Raw genomic sequence first — 21,137 nt, 5'->3', positions numbered from 1 at the left:
TCCAGGGGACAGAAGTAAGGAAATAAGCATAGAAAAGAGTTGATAGTATGTGTACAGATGTCTGACAGTCTGCACCCTGGGTCCACGCAGATGTGAGTGTTTATGCAAGTACTTGCATTTATCTACATTCTACCATTGATTTCTACAGGCAATTGTTGCTCCTGGGCAGAGAAATAAACCCAAATATTTTTTGTGTTGGTAGAAAATAAACTCGAGTTTAAACAATAGAAGAAAACTAATAAATAGATAAATTGAATACCTCCCCATACAGAACCTAATATCCACAGTGGATTCAGGGGAGGGCTCACAAACCTTTATAAAGTATGATCCAATTTGCTCATACAAAGGAAGAAATTTTTAAAAAGAAATCTAATATTCACTGGATCAACAATCTATGGTGTTATTACTTATAAATGTTAGTAGCCAGTTATATTTTGTGAATTTAGGACTTCATCCAGCTATAAAAAAAGATATCTGAGCTGGCTAGAACCAGTTCCTGTGGGAGCCTATACAGCTCTTACTGTGAAGATGCCTTTCTATATGTAGAAGGCTGATAATTTCCTGTGATCTCTGCCTTTTTGTCCTAAAGTGACAATACTGCTTCTCCATAGATACAGCATAGGGAGTGAGACTTGATGGTCAGCTGCAATATATAACCGGTATATTTACACACCCTCGGACGAAGTCATGTGACAAAACACGTTAAGGCGTGATCAAGCAGTGACGTCATCACGCACGCCGCCATCACGTGTCCAAGCCACGTGACCGCAACCGCGTCATCTGTTGCAGGCTGGTGAGACGCCACTGTGTGTTGGGAGCAGTGTACTGAGTGCTGCCGGCTGGAAACGGCTCTTATGTTCAAAAGGCTTTATATTTACTTACACAATGTGAGTGCGATTTTAGAGGGGGAATTTGTATGAATAAACATTTGAAACCCTATTATGCTATGGCGAGTGTTTTCTGTGGCTTATACTTACCATGATGGAGAGTATTGAGATCATCTGATGAATGAGTATTATCGATATGCTGCTGATTTTCTCTCACATCCATTGATATATGAAAGACATGCTGGTTTATCACCAGTATCTGGTGAGTTTTCACTTTGATGGGGTGTTGAGCACTGGAATATTCACATTGATGGAGGATTAATATTTTGTCAAGAAAGATTCCATATCTTCATTCAAGGAAGATTATATATTATCAATATGGACTTTATTTAATGGACTTTATGTTGGATCTTATGTAAGTTTGATATATATTGATATATATGTTTTTTGGCCCATAGTTGCACTTTATTTGGTGGCAGCTTAATGTAATTTAAATGTATGTATTTTATTAATTAATTAATTTATATATTGTATATTTTATTTTTATTTATATGACACTTATATTTTGGTATAGTTGAAGGTTGAGAGCGATATTTTTGTGATTTTTTTCACATTTTTATTATATAATATACCCGGTATTTGTTATGTCATTGGTAAAAACCTTTACCAATCTTTAAAAGTGACAAGATTCTTCAACATGACTATGCAGTAACTCATTCTAATCAAGTTATGTAGGAATATGGGGCTAAGTTATATGAACATTAATATGTTATTACCAGTGAATGTAGCAGTGTGATATAAACCTGCTTGGCAGATACCAATAATCAGAAATTATAATAAATGGCAATCTAACATACATTTTCCTTTATTAAGGAAAAGCGACATGAATTGCCTTTTACAGTCGCTTGTACACATGCATTTTTAAACAACATAGGAGTCTGAGCAATGCATTTTTAATATAAAATTTTGACATTTCCTTCAATGAATTTGCTGGCTCTGGAGAGTGAGCTAAACAGAATAAAATTTACTTTGTGTACTGTCAATAGACAGTGCAGCTGCTGTTTCTTTGATGTGAAGATGCTGCTCTCTAGTGGAAAATACTCTATTTGCAATTCGATTTTTTTTTTTTAGAGAACCTTTATGTTACGAATTTATACTGAAATTGCTGGAAAATAATTCATTATTTATTTTATTTATAACTTTGCTGGTGCATAATCAGGGAACAAAAACTCCAGTCTGTCCCCTGAGATCGAGTTATTCAATCACATGGTGCCACCATCTTGTTTCATATACAGTATAAAGAAGGTACAGCCAGACTGTCAATCACAGCCCATAGGTAAAAGAAACCTTTGCCTTTCTTGTGTGTCTCTGTTCTATGCATACATCAGTGGCTTAGGGAAATAGCTAAAGATGGAGGTGAGGAGCTGTCAACTGTTCACAAAAAAATATAACTTTTTATATTTTCTACTGTACTGTTTAGACTGCTTAGTTTGCACATCTGGGAGAAAATGTATGTTTGATACAGCTAATTAAACAGATTTTGAAAGTATTGCATTGTTTTTTGGGGAATGAAAAAGTTCATTCGACTGAGAGATTCATCAAAATAGCTGCCCCACTTTACTCCACCGAACATTTAACCAATGAAAAAACTAAACTGGGTGACACTGGATTGAACTGGCCACAGTAGCCAATTTATTAGGCAAATTAATTAAATAACCATAAACGAGTTTTATAGAATTATACGGTAATTACCCAGGAGGGGGGCTGTTGGTTCAAAATCAGGCTGCAGCCACACCACACTGGCTGAAGAACCTCCTACTGAAAAACCCCAACAATCCACTGGGAATCGAGCCCCTAAGAGGACCTTAACCACCACCAACATCAGAGGACTCCATACTATCTGATGTGCTACTTTTACTACCTTGCTGATTTTACAATTGCCAAACACTCCCTACCTATCCAGCTGCTATGACGAATGATCCACCTTAAAGTGTTACTAAACCCATGACCGTACATTCACTATATCTGGTCTCCCACAGTACAAACAACATGGAAATGCAATTATTTTAGTAAATATAAACTGCTAAAGCAGTATATAGCAGTCTTTTGACTTCTATCAGCGTCCAGCAGAGCACTGGTTAAATCATGTAGGAGCAGTTTTCATTCTCCTCTGACTGTCCTATGAGGCTGCATAACCCCTGACCCTCTGTCTGGACAGTGCTGATTGGCCCTGTGCTGATCACATGTACCCTCCCAAAGAGAGAAAAAACTCTCTAGCAATACACACCAAACTGAGCATGTGCAGCATGTACCCAAGGCCCTGTTCTATCAGGAGATGGATTGGGGACAGTAGAAGAAGGGGAGAATCAGAGAAGACAGGTTCATATAGCCTTTTTACATGTGGAGGATTTTTATGTTGAGGAACCCTTAGGTTCCACAGTGAGTATAACAAGCATGCTTTACTGCATTTATAGACTGATTTTACTGTTGTGGGTTTAGCAACACTTTAAGTGTGTAATCCAAATTGGGTGGGTGGGGCAAGCGAGACATCAAACGTCTGCAGAATCCTCTGGAATGGCCATCCTAGCTCCGTCCTTTGAACCATACCCTAAAGACCCACCCTACCCAGCTGATTACCTTTTTTAATGAATATCTGAAGCCAAAACTTTTTTGTTTCGAGTTAAAACCAATGTAATTTTTGCCATTTGTCATTCTCTACCAAGATTTCTCTTCACTTCCTGTCCTGTATAAGTGAAAGGATATATTTCCAATGTGTGGGAAATCATCTTTTAGGCAATTGTCATGGGAGCAAGCATCTACAGTCAGGTCCATAAATATTGGGACATCGACACAATTCTAACATTTTTGGCTCTATACACCACCACAATGGATTTGAAATGAAACAAACAAGATGTGCTTTAACTGCAGACTGTCAGCTTTAATTTGAGGGTATTTACATCCAAATCAGGTGAACGGTGTAGGAATTACAACAGTTTGCATATGTGCCTCCCACTTGGTAAGGGACCAAAAGTAATGGGACAATTGGCTTCTCAGCTGTTCTATGGCCAGGTGTGTGTTATTCCCTCATTATCCCAATTACAATGAGCAGATAAAAGGTCCAGAGTTCATTTCAAGTGTGCTATTTGCATTTGGAATCTGTTGCTGTCAACTCTCAAGATGAGATCCAAAGAGCTGTCACTATCAGTGAAGCAAGCCATCATTAGGCTGAAAAAACAAAACAAACCCATCAGAGAGATAGCAAAAACATTAGGTGTGGCCAAAACAACTGTTTGGAACATTCCTAAAAAGAAGGAACGCACCAGTGAGCTCAGCAACACCAAAAGACCCGGAAGACCACAGAAAACAACTGTGGTGGATGACCGAAGAATTCTTTCCCTGGTGAAGAAAACACCCTTCACAACAGTTGGCCAGATCAAGAACACTCTCCAGGAGGTAGGTGTATGTGTGTCAAAGTCACCAATCAAGAGAAGACTTCACCAGAGTGAATACAGAGGGTTCACCACAAGATGTAAACCATTGGTGAGCCTCAAAAACAGGAAGGCCAGATTAGAGTTTGCCAAACGACATGTAAAAAAGCCTTCACAGTTCTGGAACAACATCCTATGGACAGATGAGACCAAGATCAAGTTGTACCAGAGTGATGGGAAGAGAAGAGTATGGAGAAGGAAAGGAACTGCTCATGATCCTAAGCATACCACCTCATCAGTGAAGCATGGTGGTGGTAGTGTCATGGCGTGGGCATGTATGGCTGCCAATGGAACTGCTTCTCTTGTATTTATTGATGATGTGACTGCTGACAAAAGCAGCCGGATGAATTGTGAAGTGTTTCGGGCAATATTATCTGCTCATATTCAGCCAAATGCTTCAGAACTCATTGGACGCTTCACAGTGCAGATGGACAATGACCCAAAGCAGACTGCAAAAGCAACCAAAGAGTTTTTTAAGGGAAAGAAGTGGAATGTTCTGCAATGGCCAAGTCCATCACCTGACCTGAATCCGATTGAGCATTTCACTTGCTGAAGACAAAACTGAAGGGAAAATGCCCCAAGAACAAGCAGGAACTGAAGACAGTTGCAGTAGAGGCCTGGCAGAGCATCACCAGGGATGAAACCCAGCGTCTGGCGATGTCTATGCGTTCCACACTTCAGGCTGTAATTGACTGCAAAGGATTTGCAACCAAGTATTAAAAAGTGAAAGTTTGATTTATGATTATTATTCTGTCCCATTACTTTTGGTCCCTTACCAAGTGGGAGGCACATATGCAAACTGTTGTAATTCCTATACCGTTCACCTGATTTGGATGTAAATACCCTCAAATTAAAGCTGACAGTCTGCAGTTAAAGCACATCTTGTTCGTTTCATTTCAAATCCATTGTGGTGGTGTATAGAGCCAAAAATGTTAGAATTGTGTTGATGTCCCAATATTTATGGACCTGACTGTATATTGGAAGATTTCCTCTCTGTTCCTGTTATAGTGTTATATCAAAATATTGGATTTACCCACACTTACATTTCCAGTGACATTGGTGACCATAGCATACCGTCCAACTTGAATATTGTATCTTCCCTGGGTGTGTTCATGAATCCAAGGAGCTGTGAAGAAGGCGCTAAAGAGGTCTGTGCCTGCATCTGAGCATAGTAAGTAAATGAACACTGCAATACATGCTAATAATATTTCATTTTATATGCTCCATGTGAAAAATGTGAGATATAGACATAACTAGGGTGTAAAAGATGCCTTGACCAAGCTGCCTGATCCAACTACCCGAACCACTACCATGAATGACCAGGCATGACACCAACTGGATTTTAAATGGCCATAGCAGCCTTTCATTAACCAAATATAAATAGCATATTAAACATATTAACATATAAACATACAGAAAGTATTTAAGGGTCCCCAAGGTCCTTGTGGGCATGTACATCAAGTACCTACGTACACCACCATCTTTGGCCTCTAGCTGCAGAAACAATGACTAGTAGACAAATGAGTATTGCAGGAACTACAGCCAGAAAAATGGGAGCCGTACCCAAGAAGGGTCCCTACAAGTGTACCTTTTTGCCCCTAATCAGAACACATCCAAGGACCTCGTGTCCCACCAGCTGCCATGACAAAAAGACACATACCCCCTGTCCCACAAAAAAGAGACTGAACAAACCAAAATACCAAACCTCCAAAGGTAGGAGGGTGGGAAGTTGTCCCATCCAGGCTTTCTTGAAACTGAACATCTCCGAGACCCTCCCACGTTTCCAGCTCCTAAAGCCCTACCTGCTCTGTTCCTTTTACCAATCCGGTGTACCCCTAACCTGTTTACATTTATTCCCACAGTGACTCCTCCTTTGCCCAAACCCCTTTTAACCCAGTTATGTTGGCCCTGCGTCTATGCTTCTTCTTTCACTTTTCTGCAGGCCTGACTTTAAACATTTTGGACAAACATTACAATAAAAGCTCACATTTTTAATGCACTGAGACCTAGCATACACAGGTGTCAACAGTTTCCAACATGGTCAGCCAACGGGAATGTCAATGAATCTGTGTTATTCCGCTTCAATATTTTCATGTAGCAACTGACATTGTCAGAGCAGTTGGTTGTTGTCCAGGGCTGTTCCTTCATGATGCTATGCTGAGATCAGCAGAAGTTTTTACTAGCCTAGATGCATTCAGGACTCTGCAGAGCAAATAAGCTTTCCCAGCAGTGGTTCCTGCATGACACTGCAATCCCCCATTGCTGTAGGGACTCCTGAGGACATCCTTGTAACCACCTCTCCTACTGATATCGAGAGGGAGAAGAAGGAAGAAATGCATAGAGTCATAAATAAAGCCATTGCTGGGATTGGCTTTGTGTTCTGCACAGCAACTGAATATATGGCCAAAGTCAGTTCACTTTCTGCATGAAATTACTAAAGTGGTTTAGCAGATCACTAGATTATTTTGCTTGCTCTTTTGAAAAACACATGCGTTGTGAAATAGTTTTCAAGGTTTCTATCTCTGCACACTGCTATACAAACTTATGCATTTCTATTAAACTTTGCGTGAAAATAAAGATTTGGAGTTCACATGTAGTGCAATACATGTTCATCTGGGTCTAACTGATCCCAAACACTTATACTGAGATATCATACTTAAATGACCCAAGTTTTTCCCATTCAGAGCAAAGTAACAGGCTTACCATCTATTGCTTAGATTCACCTTCCCTCTCTCCCATCACAATATTCTTGAAGAAAAGGTTGCACGTGTAAATCACCGCTGATGTTAATCCATTATAACATGTTTATTCCAGACATGTTTGCTGGATGTCCCCACCTGTAGCCAAGCCTCCCTGAATGTATCTGCCCTTGTTGGGCTTAGTTGTAGAGACATCTATTGTAGAGAACTTTATAACTAAACCCAATCAAGGCAAAATGCAACAAAGGTTGTGGCCATAGGCAGGCTGTTCAGCCATTATTTCTGGAATAAACATGCCTTAATGGATTGATGTAATCAGTGTGTGGCCTTTTCTGAAAGAATATAGCAATGCACCGGAGCATAGGCCAAGCTCTCAGAACCAGCACCTGTTTCCCCCTAGACCAAGGATGGTGGAGTTTGGAGCAGAACCTTATACTGTGGATTCCCTCTCTCCCATGCCATAATGTTCAACTGAGAGAGTGAAGTTAAATACCTTGCCCTTCTGGACATGGGAGATCATGTGATTTCATAAACAGCACAAGGTCCAAAGCCTAAAGTGCATCAAGACATTGCAAAAAAGAGATTAATTCTGATTGGTTGTTATGGCATTGGCTTTGCTGCTTGAACACCTTCATTAAACACGCTTTAAGGTGATTTTAGCCATATTAATGTACTTACAATAATACATTTGAATACTGTCCTTGACACTTTCTTTTATTGCACTTACAGTCACATTTTCAGGACAAGGTTTTAGGAATGTATCCTCTTCTCCTAAGGTCCTAGCAGTTCATTAAGGCTGCTCCTGAGTGTAGAGATTCATTGGCGTTTTTATTTGAGGGTTTTTTTTTGCATTTTTAGAAGTGTATTACAAGCACATTATAAGCGTATTACAAGCATTTCACAGCTTTTGGGGTTTTAGTTTAGCAAATAGAAAGCACTAGGGGAAGGAAATTAGGGGTGGAAAGTTACTGTTTGAGCAGAAAACACATGACAAAATGCTCATAAAATGCTTGATTCACATTATTTTCAGATGTTTCTATTGAAGTCTATGGGGGCCAAAAAGCTTGTAATCTGCCAAAGGAAAGCTCATGTACTATTCTGAGTGACAGGCATTTTGCTTCAGGCAACAGAACTCTTATATTTGAACAGGGGCCATTGAAATAATTGGGATTTGGCTTGTTGAGCGTTTTAGAGCTACAAGTTTCAAGCAGACAATCACTCAGATGTGAATGCAACCCAAATGTAGCTGTTAGTGCAAATAAAATAAAAGTATCATGTGCAGTACTCAATTGTGTTGTTAAATGAGTCAAAATATATCATAGGTAAGTATTAAAACACCTAAAGGTGTAAATATATTTTTAAAGCATAGTAAATAAAAAAGTATAATTTCTTTTCTATGATTACAAAGTACATTCATTCCCTGAAGTCAGGCCCCTTCTATCGCTCCAACAATCCATTTAAAGATCAGCCAGGATGGATTTTTCTCAGTCAGTCATTATTGTTTTTACCTTTCCCATCTACATAGGGATTCACATGCATGTTTGTACAAAGCTTGCTGGAACATTAATGATTCAGCTGCTGCATCATGCACAACCGAGATTGGTAATGTGTGTAGGCTTCGTAAGGAGAACCTGTCCATTTGCTCCAAGTAGACAAAGTAACTGTTTCTTTTGCTATGGAATCCTCCCAATCCACTGATACTCACCTTTTCCATGGTCTCTAGTTCCATTTGTCTATTGGAGCCCCAGGTCTAATCACTGTAGCTCCTTGTCACTGCAAGCTCTTTGTTAGTGTGCTCCAGAGTTTTCATAGGGTTAATGACCTTCTGCTCTCCCTATATGACTGGCCAAAAAAGAAGGCCACCACAGTGATAGGCTAATGGCAATATGTGGGAGGCAGGATTGTGCAAAAAAGCTTTACAACTACTAGGAAGCACTGGAGCTTTGCCCCCACCTATGGTTGTTTACCATATGGGTATACATGATTTTATACCTGAGAGCATTTTATGGACATAACAAAGAGGTTTTTTTACTAAAGCTGGTTCACTCAAAATCTTGTGAAAACCAATTAGCTTACAGGTTTTATTGCTAAAGCTTAAATGACCAAGCTGAGGTTAGAAGCTGATTGGCTACCATGCACAGGTGCACAAGATTCTGAATGAACCAGCTTTAGTAAATCTCCCCCAAAGTATCTTTAAAGCTTATTTCCAGGGAAAAAAATCCCACCTTATTCCTGAACCTGATCTATATATTTAGTTTTATCAAATCTTTCTAAAAGTCCAAGTGGCTTACCTAACACTTTCAGTCTCATGTCTCCTTTCTTCAGCTCTGCTTCTGTTCTAGTTTGCGAGGGTCTGGTTTGCAGTGGCAAGGTTGATTCCTCATGAAGTGCTACTCAATCACTGTTGAAAGGGCCCAACAAAGGGCCATCATAAGATCCTGCAGCACACAGAAATAACATCACACAAGAAGGCAGACACCAGACTTTGGCAAGACTAGGAAAGAAAACGGAAAGAGGCTTCAGATCACTGGCCACTGCTAATGAAAGTAAATTATGTGATAGTGGAATCTGGTAAACTTTTGTAGCTTTTTTAAAAGCTCACCAGAAAGATCTCTATATTTACATTTATAGAATGGACATAGTCTACTCATGCAGAACAATGCCATCATAAGGCTTTAAAGTTCTTGTTGTCAAACAACTGGTAACACCATTCCCTTAAGGTAGTGGTATGTAAATGTAAAATGGGAGTAGCTGCTGAGATTAGGCAGTGGAATTGGCCAAAGAGAAGCAGGTGGCTATGAGGTTAAAATAGACAAGGATCACAGGGCTGGCTGCAGCTTTGGGTACCCAAGGATCACAAAAGTGAATGCAAGTGAGAATTTGCTGGGTATACACAGCTGAACAGACACTGAGAACACTGAAGTTCAAAAAAATAACATTGAAAGAAACTGATAATTCACAGGGGTTCCAACTACTAGGATGTGGACACGTTGCTTGGACACTGAGCAAGTAACACGATAGCCCTTTAAGACAGCACATCCTCCTTGAATGACTGCAAGGCCAGCAAAAGCAGGAAGCTGTGGACCCACAGAAAGGGGAAGACCTGCTGCTGCAGTCAGGAACATGTTAGTGTGGCAGGTGTCCAGGCTGGACCACTGATTGTAGCTTAAACAGCATCAAACTGTTATTTCATTATAAAAACCTACCTGGTCTTTCCCTTTAAAAATGCAGCCTACCAAAGCTGTGTAGGGTATGTATGTATAGGGTATGTACAATTTCATTTTTTTTCTGTGAACTAATACACTAGATGGACTCTTGCTCTCACAAAGCAACCTAGTAAACATGCCTACATACATACATCATGGAGACAGTACAATATTTCTGGCTTTATTTCTGTGAAATAGTACACTCTGACTTTGATTTCTTGACTAAAAACTGACCTATTTCTTCCTCTAAAACTGTGGCCTAGTAAAAATGTTAAAACGTGTGCATGGAGTCAGTTCAATATATTTGCCTTTTTTTCTGTGCAATAATACACTTGCATTTTTTTATTATAGACCTGCATAGTGTTACCCTATGAAATTGCAGTTAAGTAAAAGCTGCTTACATAGTGTGCTTAGAGTGAAAATAATGTTTCCTTTATTCTGTAAAATAAATTACTTTAATCTTGATTTCTTGCTTAGTGTCAACCTGCAAAACTGCAGACTAGTAAAAGCTGCTTACATAGTGTGCATAGAGTATAGACAACATTTCAGAGTTTTTTTGCCGTGAAATAATACATTTTAATTTAGATTTCTTGAATATAAAGCTGCCTGGTGTCATCCTGTGAAAATGTGGCCTAGTAAAAGCTTCTTACATAGTGTAAACTCAGAATAAAGTTTCTGTTTTTGCTTTAATATTACACACTTGTTTGGATTTTTGGATTATAAATTTGCCTGCTTTCTCCCATTAAACTGCAACTTATTAAAGTCACTTACACAGTGTGCATCCAGTATGTACAATTTTTCTTCTGTTTGTGTGATATAACATCTATGTTTGATTTTTTTTTCTTATAAAACTTGTCTGGACTTCCTCTGTTAAACTGGAGCCTACTAAAGCTGCTTACATGTTCATGGAGTCCCTACCAAATTTCAGGCTATTGGCTCATTTCTCCCCACCAAATTGCAACCTAATACACATTTTTACATACTGTGCATTGACTGCAAAATATTCTGGCTATTGCTTGTGAAATAATATGTTCAAATTTAAAGATCTTTATAAACCCTGTTTCATCTCTCCCTTTGAAACTGTGGTCTAATGAAGCTGCTTACATTCTGTGCATCGACTGCACTATGTTTATGCATATATTCTGTGAAATATATTTTTAAATCAATACTATTGGATAGATAAAATTTCAACCAGAAAAATGTCTTCATTGGTTTGCTTTACAATGTTAATTATTATTTCCTGTTCTTTTTCAATGGGTTATTTGAGTCCAACTCCTTACAACTCCTTTAAAACATTGTGTCCACCTTTTTCTTATGCTATCAATACCTGTTCTCCACATTGTCAGAAGTGCCCAGGGATGCAGTTGAGACCAAATTGAAAAGTTGTTTTACATCAGAGAACCAGGTACAGATAACACCAATAAAATTTCCTGTTGGCGCAATTACTTCCACAAGGCCAGTGTCTAAGTGTCTAAGCTGATGGGTTCTTGCAAAGAACACATTGTAGCACTACCCCCTTAGGAGTTGCTGCGTTTTTGGGCCCCTCTATAGTCCTGCACAGCTAAGCAACACACATTTTACACAGATTTGCATTCTGGAGACAGCAAAAAGTCATCAAACTTGTTTTTTTTTAATTTATTAAAGGGCTTTAGAACTTGGAAGGGGTAAGGGGTGTATGGTAATGCCAAGGAACAGTAATCTGAGGACAACTTGCTGGCAACTATGTACAAGTGCAAAATAGGAAATTCTCTTCTGGGAGCTCTCCAGCATCTCTTGGTGTACCACCCCAGACACCAGATACATCATCTTCTATACCTAGCTGTCTGGAGGAATCCCTGAGCAAGGGAATTCAAAGCTGCCACTTTAAATGTAACAATCCCGGGTGTAGGGCCACTCAGGTTTCCCACCAGAATGCCCTCTCATCTTGTTTGGCCCAGAAGGTGTAGGATTACTCACTTGGTCCTTGCCTGTGAGCTGGTTCAGTTGGTGACTGCCTTTGTGCCTTCTGCTGGGCTGGCTCCTTCCCTGGCTCCACAGGTGATCCTCCCTCCGAGGACCGGGGAGTCTGAGTGATCCTCCTTTTCAGGTCCTGGTCTGTATGTAGGCACCTTCCCACTGGGTCCCCTCCCAAGCCCCTGTATCTCAGCCTTCCTCACATTTTCCACCCGAACTTTCCTCTTGTTGAGCAGGCTCAGTCACACCTAAAGGCTGCCCTGGCCCCATACCAAGCCTCCTACTTGGGGATTGGCCAAGGTCCTCTAAGTGTGCAGGCCAGCTCCTCCTCACCCCTGCCCACTTCTTCTAGATTCTAGAGCAGGGGAAGGCATCAAGGATACTGACCTGCACAACCTGTCAGCCCTGACCCAAATTTGACCCTGCTGACTATCTCCTTAGGCTGTTACTCAGCCTTTCTAACTGAAATAAAAAGTAACTAGCTCCCCCTGGCTGTCTAGAGGGGTGCTACACAATATTTAAATTTTTGTATATGGATAGGCTGCTACTTATGTCAAAGTCTTCCCTTTTTTAAAGATTCACAAAAAGCTTACCACCTCTGTGTGCAGAACCTTTACCTCTAACATGCCTATGCCAAATGTGGGTGGGGTAGGGAGTGCTTTAGTACATACCACGGATGTATGCAAGTATATGGTGACATGCTGCCCCAAAGAGAGCAGCTTTGCCTGGATCAGGAGCAAGTGGCAAACCAAATCCACCTTGTTTGAAGGCAGCCAACTTATGCACTCCTTTAGCTGTTCCTTCAGTGCAGCGGAGCCAGGTGTCAGATTAAATAAATATAATAGAAATTCATAAAGGACCATCAGTGCAGTATTGAATTCTCCACACAGAGCAACAACTTGACATGTGGAGAGTTCAACACTGGTCTGGTGCTCCTTTCTGATGAAGGGAGAGTGGTGCAGCCCCCCTAAAACACTTTGGATGTAATTACTTGTTTTTTTTACCATCAATTAAGATTATCTTGGACTCTTTCATCTGGTTTTGATCTGGGGATCCTTTCTATATTTTTAAGTTTTGAGCTACTATTGGGTGTTCATCAAAGGAAGGCTTGCTGTGTGAAAGTTGCCTCTCCAGAGCTGTTTAGCCTGTTTGAAGTTTTCCTTCATCTGACTAAAAATACAAGCCTAAAAGCTCCCAGTGCCTGTTTGAGTATGTTATTATTAATAAATATAATGGCAGCTATGGCAAACAGGGAGACAAAATAAAGGGTTCTTTGGGGCATGCCATTGTTGCACACAGGTATATGATAATGTATCACACATGCAAGTGTCAAGCCAAAGCTACCATGTGGGAGAGTACAACAAGCTTTTTCCCATCTTAAATTATTAGTACAGTGTGGGGAATGAGACCACCATCTGGAAATGCATGAAAGAGCTTCTTTGCCATGCACTCAAATTGGTCCACTTTGTGCTCTCACTTGGATGGTGGCATAGATCCCTGTAAAATTTTCTCCCTGTATTACGAAGGGGTGAAATTCCCCCTTCAAGCCACCCCAAAGTTCATCTGCCTCCTTACCAGCAGCACTGCTTGTCCAAATCCTCCCGGCTAACACCCCAACCCCCCTCCTCACCACCAATGCACTTTGTTGCAGCATGGTGGTTCCGAGTTTTTTCGGGTTGAAGTGGGCAGTGAGGAGGCAACATATCACCTCCCAGCCTCCTGTCAACCACCTTCTTAAAAGCAATCTCCTGTGAAGTGGCAGCAAGGGCTGTCACCCATCTGCATGATGTCTAAATTTGTTGTACCCTTGGCCAATTTGTGTGAGGGGTATAACATTATTTATTAATTTAACGTAATAGCTATCCCATAGCTTTAGATCTGTTGTGGCTGCTACTGTCTCCTGTCAATTCAGATCTATTACCACTGTATAAAAAAACAGATATCACAGTCAAAACCACCTAAAAAGCCTTTTTCAAATTGAAAGGAATCAGATTAGAGTTCTGCCACTGTATTTAAACCAAGGTAAATGCAAAAGCTAAAAAAAATTTGCACGTGCAAAATTTGTGATGTCAGAATGTGGTGTCGCTAATGCTATTTGTGAGAATAATACTTTTCTGCAATACCACATGCAGCTTAAAAGCATCTCTTCATCATGTAATAGAAAGGAATGGTGTTTTTCCCATGTTGCCCTTGAAGTTGCATGAAAAGGATCCCCATGTACCACATGGCAGTGTCCAGCTCCCTATGCCCCTCATTTGATACAGTAATCCCTTACCTATTTGACATGAAAATGGCAAGAAATTATCTCCAAAATTTACCCTCTCGATAGACTTCAATGAGGATCTCATCTATTCAGCGAGAATGGTGGTTTAGGGTGGAGCATACACACACACACACACATACACACACACACACACACACACACACACAAAAGAGCTAAACAGAGGGAAAAAAATGCATTTTAGAATGCAATGGAGGAGAAAAACTATGATGCTGATTGCATTCAGGGGCTGAAGGCCTGCTTTCAGTTCACGATTTTTGAGGCTTTTCGATAGGTTTGGCATACATTCTGCAAACCAAACTTATGCACGTTTACTCATTCCTTTTTACAAATAATAGATATGTGAATACCAGGGGAAGCAAGGACATGCTGTTCATGTGACTATTGCTTCCATCTTAATGGAAATTTTGCTTCCCCATTGCATTTAAGTACGTTTTTGGCAAAACAAAAACTTTCAGTTTCACTCATCCCTAATAGGCACATGTGATAAGTGAATCCCAGACAATTCACTAGCATAATGGACAATGATGTTAGTTCCTTGGGTGGATATGAGCATCATTTGTAATACTGAGTAACGGGGTCTTTTAGATGGCAGACAAGTAACTTGTTGTGCTGTACTTAAGGTGGTGTTACAGGTTACCATTTTTTATTTAGGCAATCTCTATATTTAGTTACATAGGTGCACACCTAACCTTAGGCTCCCGGGTTCTTCCTTTCTTTATTAAAATCATATGTTTTGTGCCGGACAAACATAAAAGCTGTTTTTAAAATGGAATGTGTCATTTACCTTTTGTCCATAAGGGGGAGAGAGCGTTTCATCAAAGAGAGGTAATTATTGCGGCAAACATCTGCTTGGTTTAAAAAGAAATTTCATCTGAATAATTCAAAGGTCATGTAAAAAGAACAATCATAATAACACTTATACACCAAAGCCCCAGAGGCAAGACAACAGTTTCTTAGCCATCCTTTCATGATACATTATAAAGGGAATTAAAAAAAACAGCATGAAAACTTCAGCGTTCTGGACCTTTATAGAGGTATTGCTAGGAGAAATGAATTGCAGCAAAGTCAATATTAAGTGTGTTATTACTGTAGTACAAGAATACAAAGGAGTTCAAGGACTTGAAAATACAGCTTGGTTAAAAAAGAAAAACAAACCATAAAATCATGGGCTTTCAGATTTTGAATTAAGGATTCCACTTTGCAGGGGTGTCTTGGCATAACAATACAGCTTTTGCAAATGGCAACACTCTGTTTAAATCTAAAGGGGTATATTTATAAGGAACATTAGCTAGGCAATTCTATTTATAAAGCACATTCACCCAACATAAGTGAAAAATACATTTCCTGATATTTGTCAGCAACTGGTACCAATGTAATATTCAGCTGATAAAAAAATAACTCTATCCATGCTACATACCAGATAAAACAAGATCACCAACAAGGTGAGAAGATAAAATGAAAAAGTAATACATAAATATAGTCCCAATTCTTTGGAAAGAACCAAAGCAAGGTGTTCTGCAGTTTCAAGTTAATGGATAAGAGCAAAAAGGCAAAAAGGGAAACACAAGAAAGTACACACGCAGTGCAAATAAACCTTTAATCACTTGCCGACCAACAGTAATACATTTACCCAATGTCTAACCAAGTGTGGATTATGGTGCTAGGTATCGGGCTACCGGTAGTGGCCCAGATACCATGTGATCATGTAGTAAGCAATATATCATGTATTAAGCAAGAGTCATGAATGGAATCTATTCATGGCATCATTGTTTATCACTGTGTGTGATCTGTGATTGGTCACCAGTGGTCACATGGTACCTGTACCATGTGATAGCTTTGGGCCAATCACATCATCACAATAGTAAACAATGAGTCATGAATGAAAGCCATTCATGACAGTTCAAACAATTGCTGCTACTGTGACCAACACTGTAACAACCAATCAACCAATCACAGTGTAAAAGAAAAAAATCCTGATTACTCCCCTAAAGCAGTACAGTGTCGCTATGGTGTCACTGAACTAATCTGATGACAGTATGTTAAAACAAATTGTAAAAAAAAGGCAATTTATTAAAAAAATTAATAAAAGATTATTTTAAAAAAAACATGTTTTGTGACTGTCATCAGTCAGTATCCCTGATAATGCCACAACAGTTATATGAGGACTCTGTATTGCACTGGTAACAGCATTAAAAAAATTGTAAAAAAAAAAAAATGTATCAAATTTCTTAATTTTTCAAAACATTGTGACAAAAATCTCACCATGCCTCCTAATAAATACCTTGGACTGTCTACTTTCCAAAAAGGAGTCATTTGGGGGGCATTTGTACTGTCCTGGCATTTTAGAACCTCAAGAAATGAGAAAATTAGGACTAGTCCATTTTTAAATACATATACAGTACTGTATCATAGTTTGTGGACATAGTTTGTGATAACTTTACCACAAAATAAATAATATACACTGATTTGGGTTTTTTCTACCGAAGAAATGTAGCAGACTATATTTTGGCCTAAATTTATGAAGAAAGATTATTTGTTTGCAAAATTTTATAACATAAATTAGGAAACACATTTTTTTTTTCAAAATATTTACTATTTTATTATTTTGTTCATATAGCAAAAAATAGAAACAAAAACAGTGGTGATTAAATATCATCAAAAGAAAGATCTATTTGTGTGAAAGAAAATCATATAAATTTCATTTGGGTACAGTGTGGCATGACCGAGCAATTACCAGTTAAAGTAGCACAGTCCTGAATAGCAAAAAAATGCCCTGTTAATGAAGGGGGTAAAACCTTCCTGAAGTTAAGTGGTTAATAAATCAAAGTATAACATTAAAAAATGGTTGCACTCACATATTACATGAAACTAGAAGTGCCTGGAATGCAGCCCCATTTTGCTATAAGATAGGAGAACCACTCACATCATGGCCAGTGAGGTCCAGTGACTGCTCAGTAGGGCCAGTACAAGGGGGTGGGCCTTTAATTTTCCACATTTGATGATTCATCACTAGCATTACAAATTCACTAAAGTAAAAATTATTACAGATTGTTTAATTCTGCTGTGCAATGCTGTGATCTTGTTCCACGCATAACATTACAGAATCCTTGTAATTTCTTGGAAAAAAGCAGCATGGCCACACCATTCATTAATAGAAATACAATTTTGTATTAAAGCCAAAGAAAATTAACAACAATGTCTGCTTTTTTTAAGCTTTGGATTATAAAATAAAATAAAATGAGCTATAAATGAGCTTTAATTCGTATGCAGCCCTCTGTACATGAGAACAATCTTAATGAGTTAATTATTTTTTCAAAAGAGGTCTGTAAATTCAAATCCTACTGCGTTGTGATGGTAAGAGATTATTTTCTAATGAAGGTTATCAGACAGACAGTAAGTTACTGGTGTTGTGTGTGCACAAGAAGGGTGAAAGCACACAGTCAAATGTAAAAAAAATATATTAAATTACTACCATGTCCAAACACTTTTTTAAAGTCCAATTCCAGCTTGAGACAATTACAAAATCTGGATTCTCTGCAGCTTTTAAAAAAAAACTCATCAACTCAGCCTTCTGTGCCCACCCTATCTCCAGCGCTGTCCTCTACATAATCGCTTGCTCACTCATCCAGCTCATGGCGGGGGTTGGATTTGCTCACCACCACCTGACTAGGCAGACAGGGATGGTGGGGTTTATTGAGCACTATTACATTTGCTTTCTAATATTGCAATGCATTCTAACCTGCATTTGGTTTTATTTTTAAGCTGTGCTGACACACAGTTAAAACATTGCCAAAATTATTGCCAAAAAAAAACAGTGAATGATCCCAGATATATAAGTTTATAAGTTCTAAAGTTCACCATGAGGCAAACTATTTCTTAATCCACACCTCTGTTGTGCAACGGGCACCATGACACCATAGCTTCTTGGAATCTGTCTAGTAGGACGAAACGCATTGGATGGAGCTAAGCAGTGACATCATCACGCTCACCCAGAAAACTGGCGGGTGTCTGTGATATGCCTTCTGCTTGTCTCTGTTTGTGAATACATGTGTTGGAACGTACTTCACTATTCGTACTCTCCTTGCTCTTCTCTGTGTGTGTGAGACTGCCTGCTATACGTGTGTGCTATCTATCCAGTGGGGATTTGAGCAGTGTTACTTGGAAGTATCTGGAGGGTCAAGTCATTTTCTTTGTCCGGGATTGAGTGCTGTGGCCATCCATCCATTTGGGATTTGCATCTTGGGCGTTGTTAGACCTTTATGAGCTTGAGGTCTGAAATTTTGGTAAGCGGCTGTGTGTTTTCATGGTGACTGATGCACAATAGTGGTGTGGCTTATGATTAAATATTTTACCTCATGGTGGACTTTAAAAATGTTGGACATATATACAGTATTTGGTATAATTTATTATTTTTCTTGATATGTGAATATTTGATGATGTGTTAATTTTATTTAAAGTGACAGAGCAACTATTTTTTTTTTAAATATTGATGAGTGCTGCTGTTAGGTCTCATTTGTTATTTTGATTTTTGGAGCACTTTTAGTGCAGAATAACACTTATTTATTATGTTTAAGTTGGCTTTGTCTGCATTTGGAAGTATTATACTGTCAGGAATGGACTGGCCAGCAATGGTGGGACTCACCTGCCTTTTGATCTGCAGTACCAGGGCTGGCCAGCGGGTGCTCCCAGCAATCAGAGACTCAACCTTTCAGCCAGCTAACACCTGGAACTGATGATACTGGTGTATTTAAGGGATGGCCAGTCTTGCAGACTCTGCCTTGGTGTTGTGTTTGTCCTGGGCCCTGTATCTGTCCTGCATCCTGTTTCTGTTCCTTTGCTACCTGTTCTGATCCCTGGCTTGTGACCCTGACCATCCCTCTGCCTGACCCTCTGTACTACGCTGCTTGCTACCTGTTCTGATCCCTGGCTTGTGACCCTGACCATCCCTCTGCCTGACCCTCTGTACTACGCTGCTTGCTACCTGCTGAACCTGGCCTGTGACCCCGACCATTCTCCGCTTGCTCCCCCTGTACCTACCTGCCCAATTGATATTGACTCGGCCTGCCTGACGACGCTTGCTTGTATGTACTGTTATCTGTGGGTGGTTGGTTGGGTTTGTTTGCACTGTATTATGTTTAGTATTGCACTGCGTTTATGTTTGTATTGTTAGTGTTAATAAATTACATTGTTAATCACATATCTGAAGTCTGCGTTTCCCTGCTTCAGTCACACATCTCTGGTCATACCTGGGAGCCCTGACATTACACCAAGGCCAATCCTGACCAGAAGTGGCTGCACAGGGAAGCCATCTTGGCTTGTTGATGGGAAGGATGGATCTGGATGAGGTTGCGTATTTATATCTGCTAGTGTTTGATGACAGGGAGTATGCTTATCAAACTCTGAAGGAGTATACCCGGGATGAACTGCTAGAATGTATACGGCTCGCTCATGTTCTAGTAGATCAGGGCAGAGAGTTCTCTGAGGTGCAGCCTTTGATTGAGGTTTGTGCAGAGTTGGTTTCATCTGGTTCCCCCGAATGCAGGGATGAATTTTTGCCACCATTTAGTGCAGACCAGGTAGAGTCCCTGGTGTGGTTATTAGAGGATGATGTGGGTTACTTTCTGGAGCGTTATTCCACATGTTCACCACAGACACTAAGAGATTGTATAAACGCAGTGCAGTCATTGACCAGACAGGCTTTGTGTAAGCTCAGCTTTGTTCAACCCCTACTGCAGACATGGACAGACTTGTTGCACCCAGCCTCAGTCAGCTTACAAAAACCCAGTCCTGCTTCTAACTCTACTCCTGTATTCCCACCAGCTCCTCCAGTTACAGCCCAGTATACTTGGCTATCTACCGCATGTCAGTACCCTGTTCCCACTCGCTGCACCTATCCTGCCTTTAACCCTGTAAAGAAGCCCTCTGTAGCAACTGCTCCCTCTCCTGTTCCATCCTCCAGTTCTTCTCTGTCTCCAGCTGCTCCATTCGTTTGCAGACCTGCGTTTACTTGCAGTGCTCCAGTAGTTAAAACCAGAAAAAAGCGAAAATTCTTTCCAACCAATACCATCCTGCCAGTATCCAAACCGGTGAGCCTGCCTTCCGTGGTTCAGCCTGAAGCCTCTACTCAGCCTGAAGCCTCTACTCAGCCTGAAGCCTCTACTCAGCCTGATGCCTGTACTCGGCCTGATGCCTCTCTTCAGCCTGATGCCGGTACGCAGCCCGATGCCTCTCTTCAGCCTGATGCCTGTATGCAGCCTGATGCCTCTCTTCAGCCTGATGCCTCTACTCGGCCTGATGCCTGTACTCGGCCTGATGCCTGTACGCAGCCTGATGCCTCTCTTCAGCCTGATGCCGGTACGCAGCCTGATGCCTCTCTTCAACCTGATGCCTGTATGCAGCCTGATGCCTCTCTTCAGCCTGATGCCTCTACTCGGCCTGATGCCTCTACTCGGCCTGATGCCTCTACTCGGCCGGAAGCCTCTACTCGGCCTGAAGCCTCTACTCGGCCTGAAGCCTCTACTCGGCCTGATGCCTCTACTCGGCCTGATGCCTCTACTCGGCCTGAAGCCTCTACTCAGCCGGACGCCGGCATTCAGCCTGATGCCTCTACCCAGCATGATGAACTGATCCAGCCTGACGATCCTATTAGGCCAGTTGACTCGATGCCCGCTGTTGATCCA

Source organism: Staurois parvus, unplaced genomic scaffold, assembly GCF_062004578.1.
Source record: "Staurois parvus isolate SC_StPar_1 unplaced genomic scaffold, SC_StPar_1.0 ptg000298l, whole genome shotgun sequence".
Lineage (NCBI taxonomy): Eukaryota > Metazoa > Chordata > Amphibia > Anura > Ranidae > Staurois > Staurois parvus.
The sequence above is the reverse complement of the archived record's forward strand: the minus strand, read 5'-3'. Positions refer to the sequence as shown.